Source organism: Vicia villosa, linkage group LG5 (genome assembly GCF_029867415.1).
Source record: "Vicia villosa cultivar HV-30 ecotype Madison, WI linkage group LG5, Vvil1.0, whole genome shotgun sequence".
Taxonomy (NCBI): Eukaryota; Viridiplantae; Streptophyta; class Magnoliopsida; order Fabales; family Fabaceae; genus Vicia; species Vicia villosa.
This window is the reverse complement of record NC_081184.1, coordinates 62,302,717-62,316,770: the sequence shown is the minus strand read 5'-3', so window position 1 is coordinate 62,316,770 and position 14,054 is coordinate 62,302,717. Positions and strand designations below refer to the sequence as shown.

The 14,054-nt window shown below is 37.2% G+C and overlaps 1 non-coding gene across 1 annotated transcript; it reads right to left on the bottom strand.

The window, feature by feature from the left end:
• Nucleotides 1-13,428: 13,428 nt before the first annotated feature.
• On the bottom strand, nucleotides 13,429-13,535 carry LOC131608427 (small nucleolar RNA R71). Its single transcript, XR_009285688.1, has one exon. It is a non-coding gene; the product is annotated as a small nucleolar RNA R71 (small nucleolar RNA).
• Between the last annotated feature and the right edge of the window lie 519 nt (nucleotides 13,536-14,054).

Below are 14,054 nucleotides of genomic sequence, written 5' to 3'. Positions count from 1 at the left end.
GATGATTTTTCTCCAGAGGTAATCGAAGAAGCATCACCCTTCTCAGACGAACTAGTCCTCGCGCTCATCATCGCCGTTAGATATCCCGCAAGATTAGTAGCTTTCAGCTTAGCTAGTTCAGTATGAGAAAGACTTTGAGGAGTAGCATTCGAGGGGCCTTCAAATTTGTAACGGTCCCAATGGTTTGTGTTGGTTTTTCTTTGAGGAGTAGCATCCGATCTCCTTTGCTTTATCTTCTTTGTCATTATTGGAGTGTTCTTCACCTTCATCTATGTTAGACAAATGTTGGTCTTCTTCCATCATGTCATCTTGATCATGAAGATGGATCTCTGGTAACAAATTCTCCGGTTGATTTTGTTCGATATTCCCAAGGTTCAAGATATTTTTCACGCCCTCGTCACTCTCAGTGTCCAAGTCAGTTAGTTGTTGTTGTTGTGGAGTTTGAGAAGGTACTGGATCATGTGGTGGAACCACGAAGGAGTTATTCACCTCACTGTTTTATCCTTTGAAGGATCCTTTGGTAGATACCAAGTGGATCGACTGAGAATCTATGCTCATAGGTTTTCCATATTTAGTGCTCGAGGTAGCAGTGCCAGTAGTGTCATCCTTAAAAGTAAAGGAGAACAATTAGTAAAAAATAAAGTAGTTCAAAGTCGACGTAAAAAAAAGAAGGTAAAATGCTTGCCTTGGGATTTTTATCCCTGGGACTCAAGTTGTCGCTTTCGACGGCCACTATAGTACCAACGGTCCGAAGAGGTTTAACCTACAATATCTATTCAGGAGCGGAGTTCTAAGGCTTTGACTTAACGAGAACCTTCGCATGCGCGGCAGAAGTCGAAGGTTTAAACTTCTTCTTATGAACTGATTTTGAGTTAGGAGGAGACAAGTCCTCAGGATCCGAGTCAATGTGGATACTTCCTTGTACAACTTTCCTTTTGATAGGAGTCAGGGGAGGTTTTTTGGTGCCCTGAAAACAAAGCATTAATATTCGAACCTATTATACGAACGTATATGAATAAGATTCAAATAAGTACTGGAGTCTTGGGTTTGTTACTGGTGGTCTCTTCACTAGATTTCTTCTCTTTAGACAAAGCCACATCTTTGCGTACGACAGAAGCAACAACATTTTCCTTCATAAATTTCCTTCGATCAATAGCAGCAATGAGACAAAAGAGGAAAAGTTAGTCTACCAAGCTAAGAAGAAACTATTAAAATCTGAAAATCGAAAGATTATCCCATTTCACATCTTCAAGAATCAGAGTTAGAACACGAACGTGTTCGAGGCCAATATGAAGATGCCCTTTGAAACTATCCAAGGTATGTATAGTCGCAACCACCCGTTCAGCGTGTTTCTTGGATCCCTCACGAAGGATTTTCACATAATCCCCGCAGACCCAATCTAGATATGGAGGACTTAAAGCCACACCAAATTCAACACTTGGCAGTCGAGGGAACTTTGGAGAATACATCTTGAAAGTTGTTTCATTACGTTGATTAGGTCGAACGTACGAAGGCAGTTTCAAATTCTTTAGTTTTTTGGTAGGCATTTCTTTTGAAATAAACGCTGCTTCCTAAATGGTTCGACTAAGGTCATCTGGCCTATAGGAAGTTTCAAAGTATTTCTGGAATGCTTGAATTTCCTTGATGTGCATCGAAGTACCTTTCTTGAAACGCTCCTGCATAAGAGCAAAATCTTGAGTTAGTTGCTGGGAAAGGGTAGGCGCATCAAAAATCTCTTTGTTGTAGTAGTTCGGCCACCAATCAAAAAATTCTTGAGTACAATAGAAAGAAGGTCTGAAGGAAATAGGTGTGAGGAAATAAAGCCGATGTATCGAGCAGTTTTTGATTCGAAACCTTCTTAAGTCAAAAACATGCTATGGAGGCACATGTGGCTTTTCTTTTCGTAAAGAGATTTTTGTTTTAACCGGATAAGGCCATATTTTCTGGAGACTAAATTAGGTTGGTAACTAAGCAAGTCACAATAGCTCTTCGTGGGCCTCAATCTATGAGTAAGCATTTTTTGTGTCAAGAATGCCTCCCAGATGGCCAGCGATTCCGCTTGTTGCTTTGGCAAAGGGGCAGGGAATTCTCTTGAAAACCATTATGGTCCTCGAGATCTATCAGCAAAGGGAGCCATCGACGAAGTAAAATTATAACGCTTCGCAAATATCATCATATAAGATGTGAAGGTTTCAAGAAGTTGTCCTCCTTCATCCTAAGGGGCCAGAAGTGCCAGTCTTGTTCCTTCGACGACTCTATTCTTGATCGCTTCGTCTCCTTTTTCAATTGGGCCTTTCCTGGGTAATGCAGCTTCAAATGTGGCGTTCAACCACAGCTAGAGTAGCCAAAAGGGACCTGCGGAAAGCAAAGTGCTTCCTGCTTCATATGCCATTAAGAAGTCTGCAGATTCGCCTAATGATTCATAGAGAAAAGGAAGAATCATCTGGCTTAGGCCAAGCTTTTGTCCCGGATTTATTTGGTTTGCAATAGCAAGGTATCTCTTAGCCACTTGTAGTGATCTCGAGCAAAAGACACATCTCGATAACTATAGAGCCAAAATAGCAATATGCTCTTCATCAGAAACATCCTTGATATCCTTATTGTGATGCTTGGCAGTGTAAAAAGTATAAGTAGCCTTACTTTCACCAAACTTGATGGTGTCTACATCCATGTAATTAGGATCGAAGTCCTCTCCCATTGGACGAAGTCCAGTGATAGCAGTTATGTCGAAAAGCGTCGGGGTCACCATTCCGCAAGGGAGATGGAAGGTCTTATGGGAGGCATCCCAAAAATACAAGGATGCCACTAACATAGGGTGGTTTTATTCGAAGCTGGTTTTTGACAATTGGATTAAGTCATAAATCCCTAGTTCCTTCAAAAACTGAGACTTCTTCGTCTCAACCTTCCTTAGCCAAGTATAATAGGGGTTCAAGGTCCTTAGCTAAAAGAACAAATTGAAATACCTTAAGGGTATTGGTCATGTATTCCAAATGGATTGTTTCTTGACAAATCAAAGCTTCCATCGAAGACGTTGCTTGATCTTTTTGGATTTCAACAGTTTTGACATGAATGGGTTTCCCCTTATCATCTACTTTGTTCTTGCTAACTAAAGGCCTAGTCCTACGATAAATAGGAAAGAACACAGAGTTTACATTTACGTTAGGTTCATGGATTAGACCCATGAACACGTGCGTTTTACCAGCAATATCAAGAGGAATAAGTACCTGGGAGGCATAGATTCTGCGTTTTTCCTCAAGAAGAGGGGGTTCTGGTATGTATTCCTTATTTCCTACTTGTAGCGGTCTAGAGATTGCCATGATAGGTTGAGAAGCTTCATCAATTTGTTGAAACTTGGTCATTTGATCATCAGAAGACATTGCTGTAGAAATTTGTGAAGGAGATTTGAGGATTTGAAGTGTTTGGAGGAAGAAGTTGCAAGAAATGCTTGTTGAAAACGCAAAGAAAGTGTTTGAAAGAGGGAGTTTTCATTATTTATAGGGGTAAAAATCACCTCTTGCAATTTTGAAGCAATATAAGGTGAAAAGATAGTGGGACACGTGTAGGCTTGTGATAAGGTATGCAGACAGTTCACAGTTTTTAGACCTCACTCATTCTTACTAAGAGTAATCACGACTCTTCTCGTGCACGTCTTAATAAGACATATGGAGGTATGGTCATAATGACCATGACATAACGAGTTTGAAAGACACTGAAAGGTTTTGGTTGTCGAAATCAAGTTCGCAAGAAATGGCCATATCTGCATAAATTTCGAAATAAACATTTATTAGGGGAAATTTGTTGGCTGAAGATTTCAACAAGCAAAGTAAGAATGGTTGTAAAAGATATACCTCAAAGAGAGGCATAAAACATTGCTTTCAAAGGCCATTCAAGATTCTCTTTTTAGTGTAAAAAGGACTTTACTTTGTCGAAACAAAATTCAGCTAAATATAATCGAAGGCGAAGGGTAAAGGAATTAGTATATTTCATAGCATTTAGAAATTGAGCTTCGACGGCCATGATAATTGCATTTTGGCGCCTTGAGTGGAAGAAGATTTGAATTCAAATGATCTGTCTTATCCAAAAGGGACACATGGAAGTCTTGGAAGACCGAGGAGCATGCAAGAGAAAACGTGGGACTCCGTTAGGAAAAGGCCGTTAGGGTCGAATTAGTATAAATTAAGGTCTTAGCGTTACATTTTAGTGTGTGCAAATCTGTACAAAACTCAATTATACTCAAAGTACCAAGTGAATCGAGAAACGAGTGCTGCGAATGTACGTGTGAACTACCACCTTATGTTAATCAAATTACTTTACAATTTATCAATTAAAATTTTCATTCAGTAAAGTCTTTATTTTCTCTTTATCGTTTTCGAATCAATATTGTTATTATTCATTCTTGCACTTAACTTGTTTACCATTCCTGCATGTTATCTTTTATCTTTTCAAACACATTTATTTTATTTTCAAACTAAACACAAAACGAATCCAAAAATGAACACAACCCTACCATCAAAATCTTGAAACTTAAACTATGTTCTAGGATCAATCTAGTCCATCCTGCGAGTAACCAAGGCATTGTTAGAACAAGATTTGGTTCTGCAATATGTCTCTGAGTTTTGATGATAACAATGAGTATGTTTGTATGAACAATTTTGTTATACTAACGTTTTTTTTGTTGAGTACTTAACAAACAGATTCTGATTATGATGAAAATGTTTGGCCAACACATCAGTAGCTACCAAGTTATGTTTCCGCGCTACACAAGTTCTGATGAACAATAGCAAAGCTTCAGAAGCATCTAAAGTCATTACTCTGATACGAAGTCAGAAGAAACCATTCTGAAGACCAAGTGTTGAAGACTCTGAAGACGTGGTTCTGAAGACTTGAAGTTTTGAAGATCCAAAGCTTATTTTCTTATCTTCCAACTCATGCGGTGAGCCTCTAAAGTTCAAGAAGAAAAAAAGATAACGTTATGTAGTACAAGGTACAAGGTACAGACGAATGTTTCGTTCCACTACCAAGAAAGGAAGGACGTTGCGTACTATCTTATCTCCCACTACGTTTAAGCCGCCAAACTTCTGGAAGTTCCAAAACTGCCCTCCAATGGATATATTATTATATTGGCTATATAAAGGGCTTGAAGACTCAAGAAAAAGCTGCTAATTCACGATCATATCCATTCTTGAAAGACTGTTCATAGCTTTATACTCTTAAGTCTAGAATTTGAAATATATTGTTTACATTCAGCTTATGTAGAAGCATTTATGCTATAAAAATACTCTGATTCAAACGATTGTTTAATTATGCCTCAAGAGACCTGTTGGTCAGTAGTTTTGAGAATTTTAGGACTAGAGAGTTTTAAAAATTGTTAGTCACAGGCGGTTGCATGTGTAGGATTAGTTACCAGCGGTTACCCATGCGGTGTTAGTCACTTGCGGGTAGCTTGTGCAGGGTTGTTAGTCACTTGCGGGTAGCTTGTGCATTGTATTGCTAGTCACTTGCGGGTAGCTTGTGCAGTGTTAGTCATAGGCGGTTGCCCATGCATTTGTAATCAGTTTAGTGATAGTGGATTAAGACCTCGATTGAGAGATGCGAAATCACCTTGGCGGGTGGACTATACCAGCTTGGGAATTTCTCAAGTGAACTAGTATAAATATACATTGTTCTTTCCTTCTTGCACTTTATAGTTATTAACAAGAGTAAAGAGTTTGCTGTTTAAGAGAGGAGTTATTTTTATCAAAGTTTTATTTGTTAAAAACCTTTTCAAACCCCCTTTTCTTGTATTTTTCACATCTTCAAGTATTTGTTATTTTGTAGGACTAGCGCTTGTTTACGAAATTCCACCGTAAACAGGTGAAAGTGCACCTTTGAGCCTTTGGATGTGTCATGTAAGATTAATGAGCCTTGATCCAATGCGCCTTGAACTTATGACTTTTATTTAATTTTTTAATTTCTATTAATTTGTTTTGATCTACATCTTGTAGTAATCTTTTTCTCTTCTTTCTTTGTCCTCTTCTTTCTTTGTCCTCTTCAGCTTCAGCTTCAAAAATTTGCAACAGTTTTTGCTTTGCTTTGATTGAGCTTTGACTTCTTCGTATTGTAATAGCATTGCAACTTTAGAATTTGCGACACACAACATCTTCAACTTTGGAATTTTTACTAGTAGCATCTTCGGCTTTTGTAGTAGTAATCCGCAACTTTGGCTATTCCAGGAGCATTTCTTCTGAAGTTTTGATCTTCATTTATAGTCTTATGAGAAAGCAACATTGTGAGGATAGAAAAGTCTTTTCTTAAAAGCCAAAAATTACTTTCCAATGGGTATACGTGAGATGTTGGATAGTAGAACATGTTACTTCCTTAGCCAGTAGCTTGCAGTTTTTATATGATGGCATGGAAAACAGTTTTTGAATAGTACGAACGTCTTGATAAGTGTGAGTTGTTGAGCAGGTTGTTGTACTGAATCTTTTAAAGAAAGTTTCTTGATCTTATCTTCAAATGATGTGCTTATGATTGTGAAGTAGTAAGCTTTGAAGAGATCACTTTCTTTTCTTTGTTCTTTCGATGATGTATTAGATGAGTAGTTCAGAAACTAATTTGTTATGATAGCATGAGAACATCAGAACCAATTGGATGAGAACTTCCTCTTTCAGAAATAATGACAACAACCTTTCTGAAGTACGATGCATGACTTCCTAGATCAAATCTGTATCTGAAGAGATACAAGATTTAACATTGGGACAACACGAACAATACGAGCAGAAGTAATAGATTCCTTCATAATAAAACAATGTATTTCAATAATAGTGTAACAACATATCTGAGGAACACATCTTGATATCTGAACAAGATTTCAAAATAATAATTTGTATTTCTGATCTGTATTAGCTGATCTTGACTATGTCTTCAGAGTAACAAGCAACAGCTATTCTGACGAACATATCTTGACATCATATCTTTGAAGCAATAACTTGTATTTGATGTAGACTTTGTTTTATGATTTGAGGCAACAAATTCTTGTAGACCTTGTTTCTTCAGGAGACACTTAAGACTTTTAAAGTAGCAACTTGTTGAGAAGTACACAGGAGACTCATTCTGATTAACATTCAGCATTCCATAGAACTACTGATTTTCGTTAGACGTAGAAGTGAATAGTCTTTCTGACGACAACATTTCTGATAATTCTTTAGACAACAGTCTTGAATCACTCAGAGCTGCTGATCACCACACTCAAGAAAACATTAGAAACAAAATTTTTTACATATAAAATATATGTGTTTTTATCATCAAAACTTAGAGATAAAGTGTAGAACCAAATCTTGTGCTAACACCAGGAGCCCAAGTAGAAGATGAAGAAGAAGAGGAATGGAAGACAATGATAATTAAACTACTGATCAGAGTGATTAACTAGCCGAAGATGAGCGACATCAGTGTGAAGTTTTTACTAGTTTACTAGTTTTAGACTCCTTGAACATTTTATGTTAAATTATGTTTTTGTGTTTAGTAGTAGATTGCTTACAATGTCATGCACATTGATCACGTGTGTGTAAAAATTTTATACTAAGTACATGAACACACCCAAGTTCCCAACTTATTCTGATTATTATGACATTTATGGTCAACTTACTCCAAATCTTAATATGCGCAAAAAAAAGACACAACAAAAAGACAAGTTTTGGTGTTGTAGTAGAGGGCGCACTTAGCACGAATGAGTGCACCTATCACACTTAAATGCATAGGCGGGATAAGTAAGGATCCCTAGGCTATGTGAGGTCATTTTTGCACCGCTAATTAATTTGTTACTTTAGGACATGAAATTTTTTCTATAGGGGGGTAATGAAAAGATGGTCAAAATCTATACCTATACATGTTTATTTTAAATGCTTCTTGTTCTGGAGATGAATTTAAATTGGTGTGTAATGCGACTCTGTGGTGTTGGTGTATGATGTCGGTGTTTGCAATTTTTGGTAAACTTTTGAAATTCATAACTTTTGGACCGTATCTCCGTTTGGGTCGCCGTTCAAAGCGTTAGGAAGCTAGCGCGATGTTCTTCTCAATAATAATGATTCCGGTACATGGAATCGATTTAAATGGTATGTAGTGATGATTACCGAGAGACTTAGAATATGGCTTGAGGAGACGAGAAGCTTTTGAGCTTGATTAATTATTGTCGTTGTTGTTTGGGACGAGGTCAAGTACGATATGTTGTTGAAGAATGGATTGAAGGAAGGACAGGTAATGGTATTATTGAGATTAAGATTAGGATGGGATACGAATGTGAAAATGTATGGATCCTCGATGTGTGAGATTTAGGAGAAAACCAAGGATTTAAGAATGTTGTTAAAGTCTTCTACATGGATATAGACTTCAATCGGAGCATAATGAATTTTAATGTATTGGGTGTATTATCATTTCTTGAGTTATAAGGAACTTAACGTTTGTGTAATGCTAAGTGAGTGAGAAGTAGACCATGTAATATGTTGGACATTAGTGTCTCATTGACAAGATCAAATGAGAAGGAAATTGTGGAAGGAATTGTTAGACTCAAAGGAGATTGTTGGATTATCGTGCTTTAAGTGACTTGATTACAAGTTCTAAAGGAATACTATTATAGCTTAGTAACCATGGTTCATGCTCCATTACGATTGTCGGCTATCTATTGACAAATTGAGGAACTGATCATTCTTAATCTCTTGTCGATAGTAGACGAGATCATATTGGATGGGATGGACTTGTCTTGCTAGCTTGATAGTGTGTAATGTGATTGAGGTTCTACCATGAGGATGGTCGTTCACCAATTCGTGTGAACCTAATGGAGAAGTGGTTAAGAAGGAATTAGGACTTATTGAATAGTTCGGAGGCTTGAGTTATATGCGAGCTAGCGCCGCATAGTGGAAAATTGGGAATATGAAAGGTGGGAAATGATTTATGGCGGATACTAAAGAGAGCCAGAGGCTAGATGTGAAACTTGTAAATTTGATAGTAGACGGAAATCAAATGAGGACATTGATTTTGAGGTAGATGATCAGAGTGGCGCGGCTGCAGCATGATGTGACATAGTTGATGTGTGGCGTGACTAAGTTAAAGGAGTTTCTTGTAAATTGTTGCGATATCATAATTTATGTTAATATCGAATTGGTGTTGTGTGATGTTATAATGACTTTGTTGCAGCTGTTGTGACGTTGTATCAGTTGATTATTGGGAACAATGAATAATACTATATATATATATATATATATATATATATATATATATTATGACAAAGTCTAATTATGTTGATTATGTTAATGTCACTATGAGGATGATGTGACGATGTGAGTGATGTTGTTGTAATGATAATGTGAGGATTTACCAATGTCCAATGATGTTGTATATCCAAGTATAAGTGTTTTATGTTGATGACTATTATGTGGTAGGGGACACGCATGACTAGCTGAGGACGAATATATGTGTGTTGTTGTTGTTTCTTCTTGAAATGCTTTTACATTAAAATGTATTTAAGTGGTTGCTATGGTTGTTAAACTTCCATGTCGCGAAGATGTTGAATGATTAGCATGTGCAATTAGTTGGATTGTCGTTGTGTTATCATTATATATGGAGGAGTAGTAGACGAGGTATTATCGAACATGACTTAGGGGTCGGGAAGTAGAATGCGAGAGTGATATCTATAGTTGTTTAGATCAGGTGAATTTTCGAGGACGAAAATCTTTTAAGTGAGGGAGAGTTTTAACACCTAGTTTCCGTTATTCAATGATTTGGCGTTATTTTATTATTGTGTTAATTCATATGATAAATTTTCTTTGAGATGTATGAGGATTGTGGTATTGGAGGGTATGTATCCTTAGAATAGAGGGTAGTGCCTTTGATTTAGAAGTTGCAGAATTAAATAAATATAATTAGTTGTAATTATTTATTTGATTTTATTGATTAGAAAATGAGATGATTTAATATGATTGGAATAAGAATTATTATTGAGATTTAATAATAATATTATTAGTAGTATATTTTAATAAATATTAATTGGGCCATGAAAGGTGTTAGTATTAGTATTGAGGGGAGGTGTGTGGGTTAAGCCCATTAACGGAAAGAATTAGTGAAAGAATTAACAAAAAGAGGAAATTAGAAAATAGAGGGAAGTTAGAAGATTTGGAGAAAAACGTGAAAAACATAGAGTAGCAGAGCTATAGCAAAGGGATAACCTCCATTGGTAGAGAAAATTGTGAAAAAAATTGCTAAGGTAAGGGTGGGGTTCTAACTATATAATGAGTTGTACAATGATGGGGAATGCTAGTAATTAGGTTCTCATAGTTGTAGGTCTCGAGTTCTCATTATTTGGTTTTATGGGGTTTTAACCAATTGATGAAATTGTGATGTTTTTTGTGTGAAATCGATGATATGAATTGTGTTGAATTGGTTTTTATATCATGTGTATAATTTATCAAATAGATGCTACTGGTTTGTTATGAAAATTGAGATTTTTTGGGTTTGAAGAGAAAATTTTGTAGCAAGATAAATAGCTGATTTTTGACTCTGTTTCAGGGGAACTGGTATTCCCAAATAGGGGAACCGAGTTCCTAATCTAACAAAATCCTAGAAAATTATTTTTTGAACAGGGGAAGCGGGGTTCCGAAATAGGGGAACCGGGTTCCCAGCATAACAGAAGCACATAAATTATTTTTTGAACAGGGGAACCGGGTTCCTAGCATAATAGAGGAGCATGAATCATTTTTTGAAAGAGGGAACCTGGGTTCCCAAATAGGGGAACCGGTTTTCACTGTGTTGAAATGAATTTGTTTCTTTTTTAAATTTCATAAAGCCATAACTTTTGACTCGGGTGTCCGTTTGACACGTCGTTTGGACCGTTGGGAAGCTAAAAATAATCTCTTTAATTGAATCATAATTTTGGGTTTTTAAATTAATAATTTTCTATTGATAATTTATACCTTGCATGTCAGTGTTGTGTATAATGCGATGATTTTGGTGATAATTGATGAGTATGTGTTGGGATGATGATCCTATAATGTGCATACTATATTACAATGATGTTGTTGTTGTTGACCTGAAAAGACAGAAATCATTGTTGAAGACTATAATGTGCAGACTATATTACAATGATATTGTTTGAATGAAGCGTGGATAAATTGCATAATATATTGTATGATGATGTTGCTGTTGCTGGCCTAGAATGGTGTAATGTTGAGGACTGATGCTCTGTTATTGCATAATTATATTGCAGTATGACGATGTTGTTGTTGTTGGCTGATCACACTGAATCGCACTATGTTTCTGGCTCGAATATCATGTGTTTTCCTTAGTTTTTATTATCATTTTCTCGTATTATGCCTGTATTTCCTTTGTTTTTAGGATTCTTGACCTTTTGGAGCCCTTAGTGAAGAAACGAGCCAAAACACCAGGAAAATATGGTTTTTCAAGGAGATTTGCACTCATGGCGTCCTGCACCGCGCCGACCATAGAGAACGCCGTGACATGGCCCACTCTTTAATGGAGCCAACTGCCACGATCACACGATCCCATCACTTACTCATCACCGCGCCCTCGGTGGAGCTTCCGCGCCCGCGGCCTTCACAAAAAGGTTCCCGCTCAAAAGGAGTTAAGGGGCACTCCTGTCCTTATGCAGTTCCAGAATCCACTATATATAGTTTAGTTTTTCATTTTCGGTTTTTCATCCAAGTTTAGTACAAACTTAAGCCATATACTATCAATTTCTGTAAAGTAGTAACCTCTTCACATCAGGGAGTTACTACGGTGTAGATTGAGTTGTAATCGAGTCTTGGAGCACTTTGGTTGAAGTTTATCATACCAGCCTTCACTTTGTATCAGATTCAAATCTCCGATCAGAGTAAGGTTTAATTTACTTGCTTTATTTATTTTCTCGCTCTTACCATAGTCTACAAATTTTATAGACTTTAAATGCTCTTACTATAATCTACATGCTTTATAGACTTTAAATGCTCTTACCATAGTCTACACGATTTATAGACTCGCACCCTTTTAATTACTTGCACTTATCATAGTCTACATGTGTTATAGACTCGCACCTATTATGTCTGGCTAAATTATAAAGGTTTTAATGTAATGATTGTGATCATGTCTGTGTTCTAATTTTCATGTTAGTGAAATTACTCTCGGGATGTTTTGCTTTTAAATTAAGTCAATTTGAGTTCCAATGATTATTGGGTAAGATCGAAAGCCGTCCATATCAAAGATACGACTTGATTATTATTTAACCAAACAAAAGAAGCGAAAGCGATTTTGTTGGTTAAATAGGAATCATTAACCTTTTTAGAAAATGATTTTGAAACTATTTTCGGACGCGTCTGTAGGTTTGAAATCTGAATCTTGGCCAAGAACCAAGAGTCTCTTTAAGTTAATCTTTCCAAGTAAAATCACTTTTATGTTAAGTCAAAAATATCAATTTCTTAAAAATAGATTTACTTCTTTAACGTGGAAGGCACCCTTTATAAGTGACAATAAAGGAAGTTAAATCAAAGAGTAAATTCGGTTCTTAGTAGCCAAAAGCTACAAGTTCCTGTTAAGTTTATTCTTTGCTACAAACAGAAAATACTGCCCCAAGAGTCGTTTCAACTATGCACGTCTGGATCATAGTCTGGTTTCATGATTTACATTCTAACCTGTCGCTTTAAATTGTTATTCACTCCGCTCACTTACCTCGTTGCACTACACTCACAACAATATTCCTGTTCACCTTAGATAAGCACCTTAACAATAGAGTTGATAGATTGACGATTGGTCTCTGTGGTTCGATAATCTTTTAAATTACTTCGATAGGTTGTGCACTTGCAGTAATATATTTAGGCTATACGTTACAGACCCATCAAGTTTTTGGCGCCGTTGCCGGTGACCAACTTCGTCAAATTTCGTACCATATTGTTATCCCGTTTAGACTAAGGCTATTCTATCTGGTAGATGCGTAGAAATCGTTGCACCAGTAACCTATTAAACCCTTTAGTGGAACCCGAACGTTATGCCCGAGCACGTCTATTTATCCTTAAATTAAGGAAAGCTATGGCTGAAGATTGTAACCAAAGACCGCTTAAAGAGTTTGCTCAACAGTCTAATGAGGAGCCCAATTTTAGTATCGTAAACCCCGCTATAACAACCAACAATTTCGAACTTAAGCCCTCATTACTTCAACTGGTTCAACAAAACCAATTTGCTGGTCTCGCTACAGAGAACTTGGATCAACACCTAAAAGTGTTTATCCAGTTAGCTGATACCCTTAAGGCAAATGGAGCCACACCTGAAGCCACCCGCTTAAGATTGTTTCCTTTCTGCCTTAGAGGTTAAGCCCATGATTGGTTAGACGCCCTTCCAGCCAAATCAATAATAACTTGGGAAGACCTTAGGAGAGCCTTTCTTGCCCGATATTTACCACCTAGTAAGACTGTTGTCCTTAGGAACCTGATCACTAGTTTCACTCAAAACCAAGGCGAATCACTTTTTGATTCCTGGGAAAGATATAAGGAACTTTTGTGAGCCTGTTCGCACCATGGCCTAGAGTAATGGTTAATCATACACACCTTCTATAATGGACTCCATTACAACACGAAGATGTCTACTGACGCTGCTGCTGGCGGAGCGTTAATGAACAAACCTTATCCCGATGCTTGTGCCCTGATAGAGGACATGGCCCAAAACCACGCCCAATGGGGAATAGAACGAGCGATGGTAGAGAAAAAGGAGAGCCATGGAGGGAAGCATGAGATAAGCTACATGGACATGATGAATGCTAAGATGGACGCCCTGGCCTTGAAAGTCGAGAACATGTCTCAAAACCCTACCACAGTGGCAGCAATCCAATCGGAGTGCGAGCTTTGTGGAACTCAAGGACATCAAACCGTTGACTGTATCCTTTTGAACGATTCTAGTTCAGACCAAGTTAACTATACCCAAGGAAATCCTATCTTGAATACCTACAACCCTGGATGGAGGAACCACCCTAATTTCTCTTACAAAAACAACAACCCTATCCAAAATTCCGGATCTTCGAGACCCCAAGGATTCCAAACACAAAA